The following is an 11,371-nucleotide window of genomic DNA, read 5'->3' as shown; positions in this document are numbered from 1 at the left end:
AAACGGGCAGGAAACATCATCAAAGACCCCTCTCACCCCGGACACAACCTGTTTGCACTTCTCCCTTCAGGCAGACGGTACAGATCTCTGTGCACTAGAACATCTAGGCATAAAAACAGTTTTTTCCCCCATGCCATCTCCAGCTTAAACAGCTAACATATGAATCATTACCTGCGTTCTGTAATTAATTTCCATAATTCATTCTACATCCTTAATTAATGCCTCTTTCTCAAGTATTATGTAAATACATATGCATATCTCTTTATTTATACAGTTCTATATAGAGTAAATGATGCACAAATCTGTACATAAATCTACTGTTCCAGATTCATACACATTATTTATTGTTAGGTTTTACTATTTAAATGTTTTTTTTTTTTTGTTTGTTTTTTTTATCTGTTCTCATGTCAAATGTGTATGTATGCATGTATGTATGTACCAGGAGCACCTTAAAAAACCACAACAAATTCCTCGTGTGTTTGCACACCTGGCGAATAAAGCTAATTCTGATTCTGATTCTGATTCTGAAAACCATCTGAACATCAACTGATGTGTTAATCATGTTTGTTTATTAGACTGTTTATTAATATGACATCACTAACAAATATTTATTTGTGATAAGGGAATTTAAAGGGAATAAAGGGATATGTAAGGGATAAAAGGGAATTTGTGAACTTTATTGAAAAGTTCATAGTCACAATTTAGTTACACATTAAAAAAGACATTCATTCATTCATTCCAATTTTGCAGCCTCATGTCAATAATTCTGACTGGTATTTTCAGGCTTGAAAGGATATTTTGTGTTCTTACTTTAAAAGATGGAAAATTTGATCATGATATGATTCCTTCAATGCCATTTGTACTGTATGTTTTTTTTTTTTTTGTATAACAAATCTGTGAATATTTGTTGAAGTCTCTATTGGACATGCACATTCCCAGCAACACGTGTGATACTGCGAGACTCCTGCATAAAATAGGCTTAACCTCAGAGACAGACCTCTAATCAGCCTACCACGCTCATGGAGCAAAGACTGCGAGCGGAAGCATGGAAACACCGGTTCCGATAATAGGACTTACATCTGGGAGAAAAGGAAAGAGGATGGTGATTTTTCTCAATCCGCTTAAAGGAAAGAGTAAAGCTCATTTTCCTTAGCTCAGAAAAGCAGAGAATCGATACTATGCTTTTTTTTTCATTCAACATTCATTCTAAATGTATTACATATTGCACAAATTCAGTTCACTGATTCCATATGCATGTAAGTGCACTATTTCAATATTGGGCCATTCTCTGTTTCTCTATCTATATGCAGAAGAGCTTCCAATTAATTACACAGCCCATTTGTACTGTATGTTTTTTTTTTTTTGTATAACAAATCTGTGAATATTTGTTGAAGTCTCTATTGGACATGCACATTCCCAGCAACACGTGTGATACTGCGAGACTCCTGCATAAAATAGGCTTAACCTCAGAGACAGACCTCTAATCAGCCTACCACGCTCATGGAGCAAAGACTGCGAGCGGAAGCATGGAAACACCGGTTCCGATAATAGGACTTACATCTGGGAGAAAAGGAAAGAGGATGGTGATTTTTCTCAATCCGCTTAAAGGAAAGAGTAAAGCTCATTTTCCTTATCTCAGCTCAGAAAAGCAGAGAATCGATACTATGCTTTTTTTTTTCATTCAACATTCATTCTAAATGTATTACATATTGCACAAATTCAGTTCACTGATTCCATATGCATGTAAGTGCACTATTTCAATATTGGGCCATTCTCTGTTTCTCTATCTATATGCAGAAGAGCTTCCAATTAATTACACAGCTGGTTGGTAATGGTGCGTCTCTGGGTGTCTTGGTCCAGTTTGCTACGGTTTCCAGTGCTCGATTCACGCACTCTAAAGCTCAAAATGCACTATTGCCCCTGTTCTGCTGGTTAAAAGGACATAAAAGGGAAGACCAGGAATAATTTCACACAAAAAGTCCAATGTTTTGTATGATTTCAAACACCATTAAAATCATTAAATACATTTTTTTGGGGAAAATGGTCAAAACCTCTTCAAATGTGTCTATACAGAAATAAACATTTACTGGTGTAAAAACTGACAATTTTCCCCAGTCTCCTAAACACTTTGACTTCGGGACTAATTTACTAAACATGGCAAATTAGCATGAGAGCACAATCCCATAAATGCACCCATGGGAGTGGAAAGTTCTGTGGCTGATCTACTGAATATGTAAATCCTGACAGTCATTTTTTATTTTTTTTTAACCCCAAAAGAGGGTTTACATTGGAGCAAGCTGTTAGTAAATCTGGCACTTCGAATTAAATTCATATGAGTGGAAGCATCTTATATGACTCACGACATTGAAGTATCATAGGCCCTGTGGGTTAATGAAGCAGAGAAAAAGGACTTTCTATGGAAAAATTGATTTACTGGGATTTTTGTAGATGAGTTTGAAACTGTTGGCTTGTATAGGAAGATGTACAAGCAACCAAAGGCCTATCGGAGATAAGTCTTACATAAACTGACTGCATTCACCCAACTCAATCCTCAACTATAATTTATTTACGTATCTTTAAGTAAGTGTCTTTAAGTATTCAACACAATTTATGGTAGGAAAAATAGCTTAAAGAGAAACAGTCTATGGATTGTCATTGATCCAATAGCTATTTTCAGTAATAAAGTAAATTACATGGGAGTGCTGAATATGTGTACAATGAGCTATAGATCACACTATTAGTGCCAATTTTCTGTATTCATTACTGAGTTGCACCAGTGTAATAGCAACTCTTGTTACACAATTTATGTCCACCAATTTGTGATTGCAATTCAAAAGGCTATAAACACAGTTTTAGGGGTTCAGTGACTTAGCCTAGCTGTTTCTTATGTTACAGACTTCACACAGTCACATTACAATGACTTATGTAGAAATAGAGAGCAGCCTTCTTGCTTTTAAAAAGACCACAAAAATATGCAGTCTTCAAGTTGTTAGCTAATGCAAAAGCTCCATGCTGTTCAGCTTCTAGGTTCCTTTGCAATTTTAAAGTTGTGAATGACAACAGTCTGTATGACTCATTCTCATTTGACAGTCGGTTTTCGGTGTACGAAAACATTCTTTACATGAATTTCAGAGAATGGATATACACTGAGCGAGTTGTACAAGTAGCCAGCATTGTGTGTTATATGCAAATGTATTACACATACTCTAACCCAAACATCACCCTAAAGGTGTGTTCAAAATGACAGTAATTTGCAGCAACAAAGTGATGCACAAAAAAATAAAAAAATCAATAAGTATTTGAGGCAATGTGAGGAACAGAGAACGTTAAAAATGCGACAAAGTTGAGCAGAGTTCAGCTTTATGCAAATGAGCGTGGTGCAGCGCGGCAACAACCAATGGGAATGCAGACAGACAGCTGCCAGCCACTGTAATCGAAGTGCCATTCACTAAGGCTGCATTATTGCAATGTCTGTAAAAGCTATATTTTTCTGACGCAGTCTCAGGTTATTTAACTTGAAAACACATTTCAAGTCCAATTCCATTCTGTTTTAAATGCAGGAATGTGTGCTTTGCTATGGGTGATGGGACAACTAGGAAACGTTGTACCGGGCCCTTTGATAAGGGGGGCCCACAAAGGTCATTTATGGTGTAACCTACTCATTAGGGCCCACCCATAAAATTACATCCCAGGACCTCTGAATTTAAGCAATTTTACCTGCTCACAACTACATAGTATTTTCTCACTTTTTTTTGTTTTTCTTTTCTGTTTAACAAAAGAGAAGATATTTTGCAGAATGTGGGTAATTAAATAGTTGCTGGTAGCCACTGACTTCCAAAGTATGGAAGAAAAAAAAAAAAACATTAAGTAATAATACATTTTCACTTTTGGGAGAACTATTCCTTTATGAAGTTACAAAACAAAAAACAAAACAAAACAAAAAACAAAACAAAACAAAATAAAATAAAATAAAATAAAATAAAATAAAATAAAATAAAATAAAATAATAAATAATAAAAAAGAAGAATTTTAAATTAAGAATACATTTAGAGTATTTAGAATAAAGAATATGTTTAATTTAACAATAATGAATTAGTTCCCTAACAAAAATAATTAAACCAAGTTACATGCATTCAAATGATGCACAAGTATAAAATACAGTACAATACCAATTCGTAGTTTGGGATCAGTAAGATTTCTGAAAGAAGTTTTTAAAAGAAAGTCACTTATGCTCACCAAGGATGTATTTATTAGATTTATTTGATTCAAATTATAGTAAAATTATAGTTATTATTATTATTATTATTATTATTATTATGTTAATGTATTTTTCCCCATCTTAATATATTTTATTATTATCCATGTTGAAAACATTATATTAATGTTTGGTAACACTTTATTTTAAGGACCCATTCCCACTGCTAACTACTTGCTTATTAGCATGCACATTACTAGCATATTGGCTGTTTATTAGTACTAATAAAGTACATAGTAATGCCTTATTCTGCATGACCATATGTTAGTTCCCTTAATCCTACTCCATACCTACTACCAACTACCTTACTAACTATTAATAAGCAGCAAATTAATTTCTGAGGGAAAATATTCTGTGAAAATATACCGTGTTCCCTATTCTAAAATGTTACCTAATATTTTAGTAGAAAGAATAAATTGTTGGTCAGTTTAATGCATTTTTGCTGAATACAAGAATGAATTAATTTTAGACCTTTTTTTTTTTTTTAAATCAAACAAATTTTTCTTTTGTAAAATATTTTGCATGAAAGTGGGCCATGTTACTTACTTTTTACTAATATTTTTTTATGAAAATTATATTTTCTTCATACATTTTAAATGTGACTTCAAATACTTCTTGGAGCACAACAACTGATGCAACTATGCTTACTTGGAAGAGTTTGTTGCCCTCTGAACCAGCTGTGTTTTGCCAAGGAGAGAATTACTATGCCAGTGGATTCATTTCAAAGGGCAATCAAGTGTCCTTGCATATTCAGAGTCACAATGTCTTTACTTTTTTTTCTTCCCTTTTCGTTTCTAAAGGCAGCTCTGCCGTTCTGTTGAGCATCAGTAAGGCAATGACAGTATTATGAATAGAAGCAGATTCATATCGCAGAAGGAGATGAGCGTTCGTGTGATTCTGCAGTTTTGTTAGTGGCACAGACTTCATTAAAATTAGAAAATAGTGGCTTTTCGTGACACATTCATTAAATGCTCAGTTCTATGGACTGTTCTGTTTCTGACGTCATGAAAAATTACATTGTTTTGTAAGTCATAATGGCTTTACTTGAGCGGTGCCAGCTGGTGACTGTCTAATATTCCCCTTTTAAAACACCATAAGATAATAATTATGGATGGTACAAAACAGAATGTCTAATTAAAGAGCCAACAGACATTCAAATGGTGTTGTGTTCCTTTAACCTCTCTGGCTGGCAGCATTTTGAAATCACTGCTATTATTTTTCATCCCACTCAATGTGACACATTAATAGTCAGTGACAGCTGTGGTCTCTGTGAGTCAAGCCTCGCCCATTAAACTAAATGGCAAAGCCAGTTAAAGACTAGAATGACCGGCTGATGCTTAATTGGTTTAATGTTGTTGATTTGACCATTATGTAGTTGTGGTCAAGTTGCCTGTGTGATATTTAAATTAATTTTATCACAGTCACATGTATTATGTAATCAAATATAGGTTAGTGATGTGTGAATCTGCCCCTGTAATCATAATTTGTGTGACAAATAATAAAAGTTGTTGGTGTTTTACTGCCAGTATTGTTGATTTGAGCTGGAAACTGCAATGATTTGTATGTATAGGTATGCTTTTTTGACATTTGCAAAAATGTACATAGAGGCATGTTTTTCCAATATATCTATGTTACTAAATAGATATATCCCTGCATGCATGCATTAATAAATAATCAGCATGCTGGACATTTTATCTGGTCATGTCTACTCATTCCTTTAATTGATGAGTTCCACTTACTGTCTGTCAAATGATTTCTTACCTGACAAGCAGATGTTTTTGCTAAATGAGTTTTATTTATTTATTTATTTTTTCTCCAGCACTGTTTGAGTCATCTATACCTCATTTACCAGAGGACAAGAGTGGATGCAGAATTGATAGGCCATCAACTGACAGAGCACCTCAGGGAATTAGACAGCGATTTCCCTCACACCTTGCCATTCATAGCATCTGAGATGGTGCGCTAATTGATTCCTGACAGGCTTTCCTAACAACAGGTTTCTCTCTATTCAAATCCCATCCCTGTTTTTTTTTTTTTTTTGCCGTCTCTTCAGCATATGCCTTGATACAAACTGTTTTTCAATTATCTGGACATTTACAGCCACTTGTGAACTTTGCAAATACACTACATATAGGACTTGCTATAGAAACATCTGATGATTGTTATGAAAAAAAAAAGTTTAGATTTGTTGGCACTTATATTACTTTATTGCTGTGCGGTACTGTATAGTATGCATGAGTGTTGTTATTGTTCAGATGCATGAGTTGTTGAAGCACCATTAACTGCTTGCCAGCTGGCCAACTGCCATAATTACATACACACATCGAACATCCATGACCCGTGAAATGCTAGTGAAATGCTTGACTGATGCACATGAATGCTACAGTAAAACAGCACAATAGTTTAATGCAGAAGTTGTTACTGAACTGCCTACCTTGGCAGAGGTCTGATTGCTGCTTGGTGTACCAGGTAATGGTTTCTCTTGCATAAACCAAACAGCCACTATTCCAGTTTAAAGAAAAAAAAAAAAATGCTGAAGTGAAAAATTACTTACTCTCAGGCCATCCAAGATGAGTTTGTTTCATCATATAATGATGTAACGATGTTAGCATTATGTCACTATCTCATCAATGCATCCTCTGCAGTGAATGGGTGCCGTCAGAATCAGAGTCCAAACAGCTGATAAAACATCGCAATAATCCACAAGTAACTCCAGTGACTGAAATGAAAAGCTGCATGTTTGTAATAAATAAATCCATCATCAACACATCTTAAATTCAAACCATTGCTTCTGAAATGCGAGTCCTCCAGTGAAAAATCTGAATCAGGAGAGAAATATGCACAGATCAAGCACAGTTTAGAAGTGAAAACAGTCCAAAACAAAAGTTTTTAAGTCCAGAATTAAGTCAATGGATTTGATATAAGAGGACGGGAATGGATTATTATGATGTTTTTAAACACTGTTTGGACTCTCATTCTGACGGCACCCATTCACTGCAGAGGATTCATTGGAGAGCTAATTATGTAATGATACATTTCTCCAAATCTATCATGTCTACACATTCCTTTAATTGATGAGTTCCACTTACTGTCTGTCAAATTATTTCTTACCTGACAAGCAGATATTTTTTGTTTACTTATTCAATATTCATAGTTTATGTTTCATCAGACAACCAGGCACTGAATGTATTATATATTGACAGTTATACTACGGGGTCATTAAATGCTTGAATCTGATTGACTGATGAACGTTATAAGGTGTGCAATTATTTTCATGGAAACGCATGGTGAATGTAGTTCCAGGCAGGTCTTAACAGCATTGAGTAGGGTATTCCTGCAATACCAGAGACTGCAGTTTCAGGACCGCATTTCTAGGACCCTATCGTTTTTTTTTTTTTTTTTATGAATGTATGTATGTATGTATGTATGTATGTATTTATTAGCAGTTTATACTGTTTAATTGCACTTGCTATTCAATTCTGTATTTTTATCATTATCTTTGAGTTATTTAGTTGTTTAATTGTATACATTTAATTATTGTTACCGTTGGTAACCCTCTTGAAATATTAACCTAATTTGATTCAATATTTTCTATATAATACAGCAAATAGGCTAATAAAAGGGGAGATTGCTGACAACGCCTGACACACTCAAATTCACACCAGCTCTTACATTAAAAATAATAACATGGAAATATATATATAAAAAAAAATGTTGCCATGGATCTAGTCTTTGCATCTGTTTGTTTGATGTTTGAATCAGGTCTCCTCTGTTGGAATAGAATTTGCTAGGTGTCATTGTCACAAAAAATAGGGTCCTAGAAACTGCAGCCTCCAGTATTGCAGGAATATACTGTTGTATTAACCGCACTACATGTCCATATCACTTCTAGAGAGCCGCTGTCCTACAGAGTGTAGCTCCAACCCTAAAAAAACACACCTGAACAAGCTAATCAATGTCTTCAGGATTACTAAGGCTACAGCAGGTGAGTACACTGATAAAAAAAATTCAGCTTGATTTACTTAAAAAATATGATATTTTTTTTTGCATAATTTTATCACGTAAATCAAACAAGAGCAGTCTTTGTACAAACTGCTTAATTTTTCTGTCTGTTGAAAGAAAATTTGCACATAAAGTACACTTAATTTTATTTCTTTAGTCATTTTTTTGTGTTTGTGATCTACATAACTTTAAGAGTTCTAAATGTGATTGAATCCAACTTAATTTTTAAATTTCCCTATTACAAATTTCAAGTGGGATCTACTTTGTTTTTCAAAATTTGTTAGTGTATTTTAAAGTTACATGCACTCAAATGTTCTAATTAGCAAGTATTTCTACTGCAAGTATAAATGCAATTAGTTCATTTTTTTTTTTTACAACTATTTACTATTTCACCCCTGGTACTTTTCAATGGAATGCCAGTATAATTTATACTCATCAAATATGGAAATCTAGTTATTACATCACATAAAGCTGACATTTTTGTGAAGAAGGTATATAGCTCTTTGCTCTCCCTCTGAACATAAATCTGGGCGGGATTACATGGTTGCTGGTAGTTTTGATCTATATGTACAATTTGTTCTCAAAAGTCACTTTCTCTTCGGGACTCAATGCTGTTGACCTACAAATATATTAAATATGAGATTATCTTAAATGCAGAATAGAATGCTACAACATTAAACTAACTACTACAATGTTAAAAGTACATGCCTCATTTATGATGCCATTTGAAATGAAAACAACTTTTTGTCTTGCCCATGAGCTAACTAAGTTAATTTAACTTCAACCCCCACTTTCCTCACTACAATAAACCATGGTCCGAATTCAGTTTCTTTGGATAGCTTAGTTCCAAGGCATAAAAAAGACCCATTAGGTAGGTGCAAGCACGTGCTACATTGGGAATAGCAAAAAAGGACCTCTGCTCCCTCGATGGCTATTTCAGTTTGCTTCTCGAGACCTCCATCCCTGGCTTTGCTGACCACAAGGATGGAGTACAAATGAAGTGAGGTCCTCTTGGATGGCTGCAGCACTGTTGTCATCATAAACCTGTTAAATATACCAGAGAGAATTAAACCTACTTTTTTTTTTTTTGCTAATGTGAAGAAGGTATATAGCTCTTTGCTCTCCCTCTGAACAGAAATCTGGGCGGGATTACATGGTTGCTGGTAGTTTTGATCTATATGTACAATTTGTTCTCAAAAGTCACTTTCTCTTCGGGACTCAATGCTGTTGACCTACAAATATATTAAATATGAGATTATCTTAAATGCCGAATAGAATGCTACAACATTAAACTAACTACTACGATGTTAAAAGTACATGCCTCATTTATGATGCCATTTGAAATGAAAACAACTTTTTGTCTTGCCCATGAGCTAACTAAGTTAATTTAACTTCAACCCCCACTTTCCTCACTACAATAAACCAATTTATTGAAAGTTGCATACCTTTATGCAGTGTACTTGTCAAGAGAATCACCTGGTAAGGACACAGTGTTATGGTTAGTGACTGATCAGTGCAAGAAAAACAAAAACAAAAAAATAAAAAACATAGCAAATAATTGAACTATAATTAAAAATAGTTTCAAATTGTCTTCTCTCCTCAACCACTGCAGGTGGTTGACCTGCTGAACAGACAGCAGAGTGTCTTCAGTCTGAGGCTCCTCCAACTCCGCTGTAATAAGAACCGATACAGAAAGTCACTCTATTCCTACCAGCCATTCCTAATAATTACAATACAATACAATACAATTTGATTTATATAGCACAGTTTAAAAACAACCGGAGTTGACCAAAGTGCTTTACAACACTATACCAACAATAGGCAAATTGCAAAATTGCACATTAAATATACACAGAATATACACAAGCTGTAAAATGTGTGGCGTTCCTGAGAACAAAGTCAAAGACAATTTGTCATGGGATATCGAACGCCAACGAAAATAAATAGGTCTTTAGAGTGGATTTAAAAACAGACAAGGTTGGGGCAGTTCTGATGTGAGAGGGGAGACTATTCCAAAGTTTTGGGCCGACAACAGAAAAGGCACGGTCACCTCTCGTTTTTAGCCTTGTCCTAGGAACATGCAGCAGGTCAGAATTAGTAGATCTTAGCGATCTCGACAAAGTATGAGGCTGTAACAACTCGGTTAAGTACAGTGGGGCCAAATTGTGAAGAGATTTAAAAACAAAAAGCAAAATTTTAAAATCAATTCTGTACTTTACTGGAAGCCAATGAAGTGATATTAAAACTGTAACAGTCTCATATTTGCACTTTGGCATTAACTCTGCTTTTACACTTGACATCACACTGCCTGAATAGAAGCACATTTTCATCAGATACAAAAGTGTGCAAAATATTGTTATTGTGTTATCATAGTATTGGTGTATTGATTTATATACGTATTATATTACATTTATTATTTTATTAAATTTTTTGTACCATGCAAATGTAGTGTTTAACGTAATTAGTGATACAGGAAAACGTTGGGGTTGGTTTATTCACTTCTTCATTAAACTTGCAGGGAAATGTATGAAACTTCTGAACATAACCTTTCCTCATCTGTAGTTTGACCCAGATAGTTAATTATGATGGAGAATTCTCCTCAACGCTGAGGGCAGTCACAAGGTCAAATGAACGATCCATTTCTATCCTTTTTCTTCCAGATGTTTGGAGTTCAGTGACAATGGCAACAATCACAGGAGATTCAGTGTCATTAACCTCTTATTCCATCACCATTAACCCTCCGGTGGAAGAAAAAACTTAACCAAACACATCAGTGAGACACATAATCTGTCTATATTGCTGTCAGTTCCTAATGTCTTATTTTTGGGTCACGCAGATGTGCTGTTTCATTGTGCGTGCGTGTGTGTGTGTGTGTGTGTGTGGAAGAATATTGTCAACACTGATAGCTCTATTTCAAAACCTAGTGAGCTGCCTTGCTGCATACAGCCTACATCTACCTTCTAAAGCCGGGACCATGCTTTGTTTTTCTGTCTCTCACTATGTCTCACGGACAGATGAACTTTCCAGTCTTTCTGAGTCTATTCCATTGACTATGGACTAGTGTTGGGGAAAGTTACTTTTAAAAGTAATGCATTACAATATTGCGTTACTCCA

The sequence above is a fragment of the Sinocyclocheilus rhinocerous genome, unplaced genomic scaffold (assembly GCF_001515625.1).
Source record: "Sinocyclocheilus rhinocerous isolate Xijiao unplaced genomic scaffold, SAMN03320098_v1.1 scaffold619, whole genome shotgun sequence".
Taxonomy (NCBI): domain Eukaryota; kingdom Metazoa; phylum Chordata; class Actinopteri; order Cypriniformes; family Cyprinidae; genus Sinocyclocheilus; species Sinocyclocheilus rhinocerous.
This window is presented reverse-complemented; position numbering follows the sequence as displayed.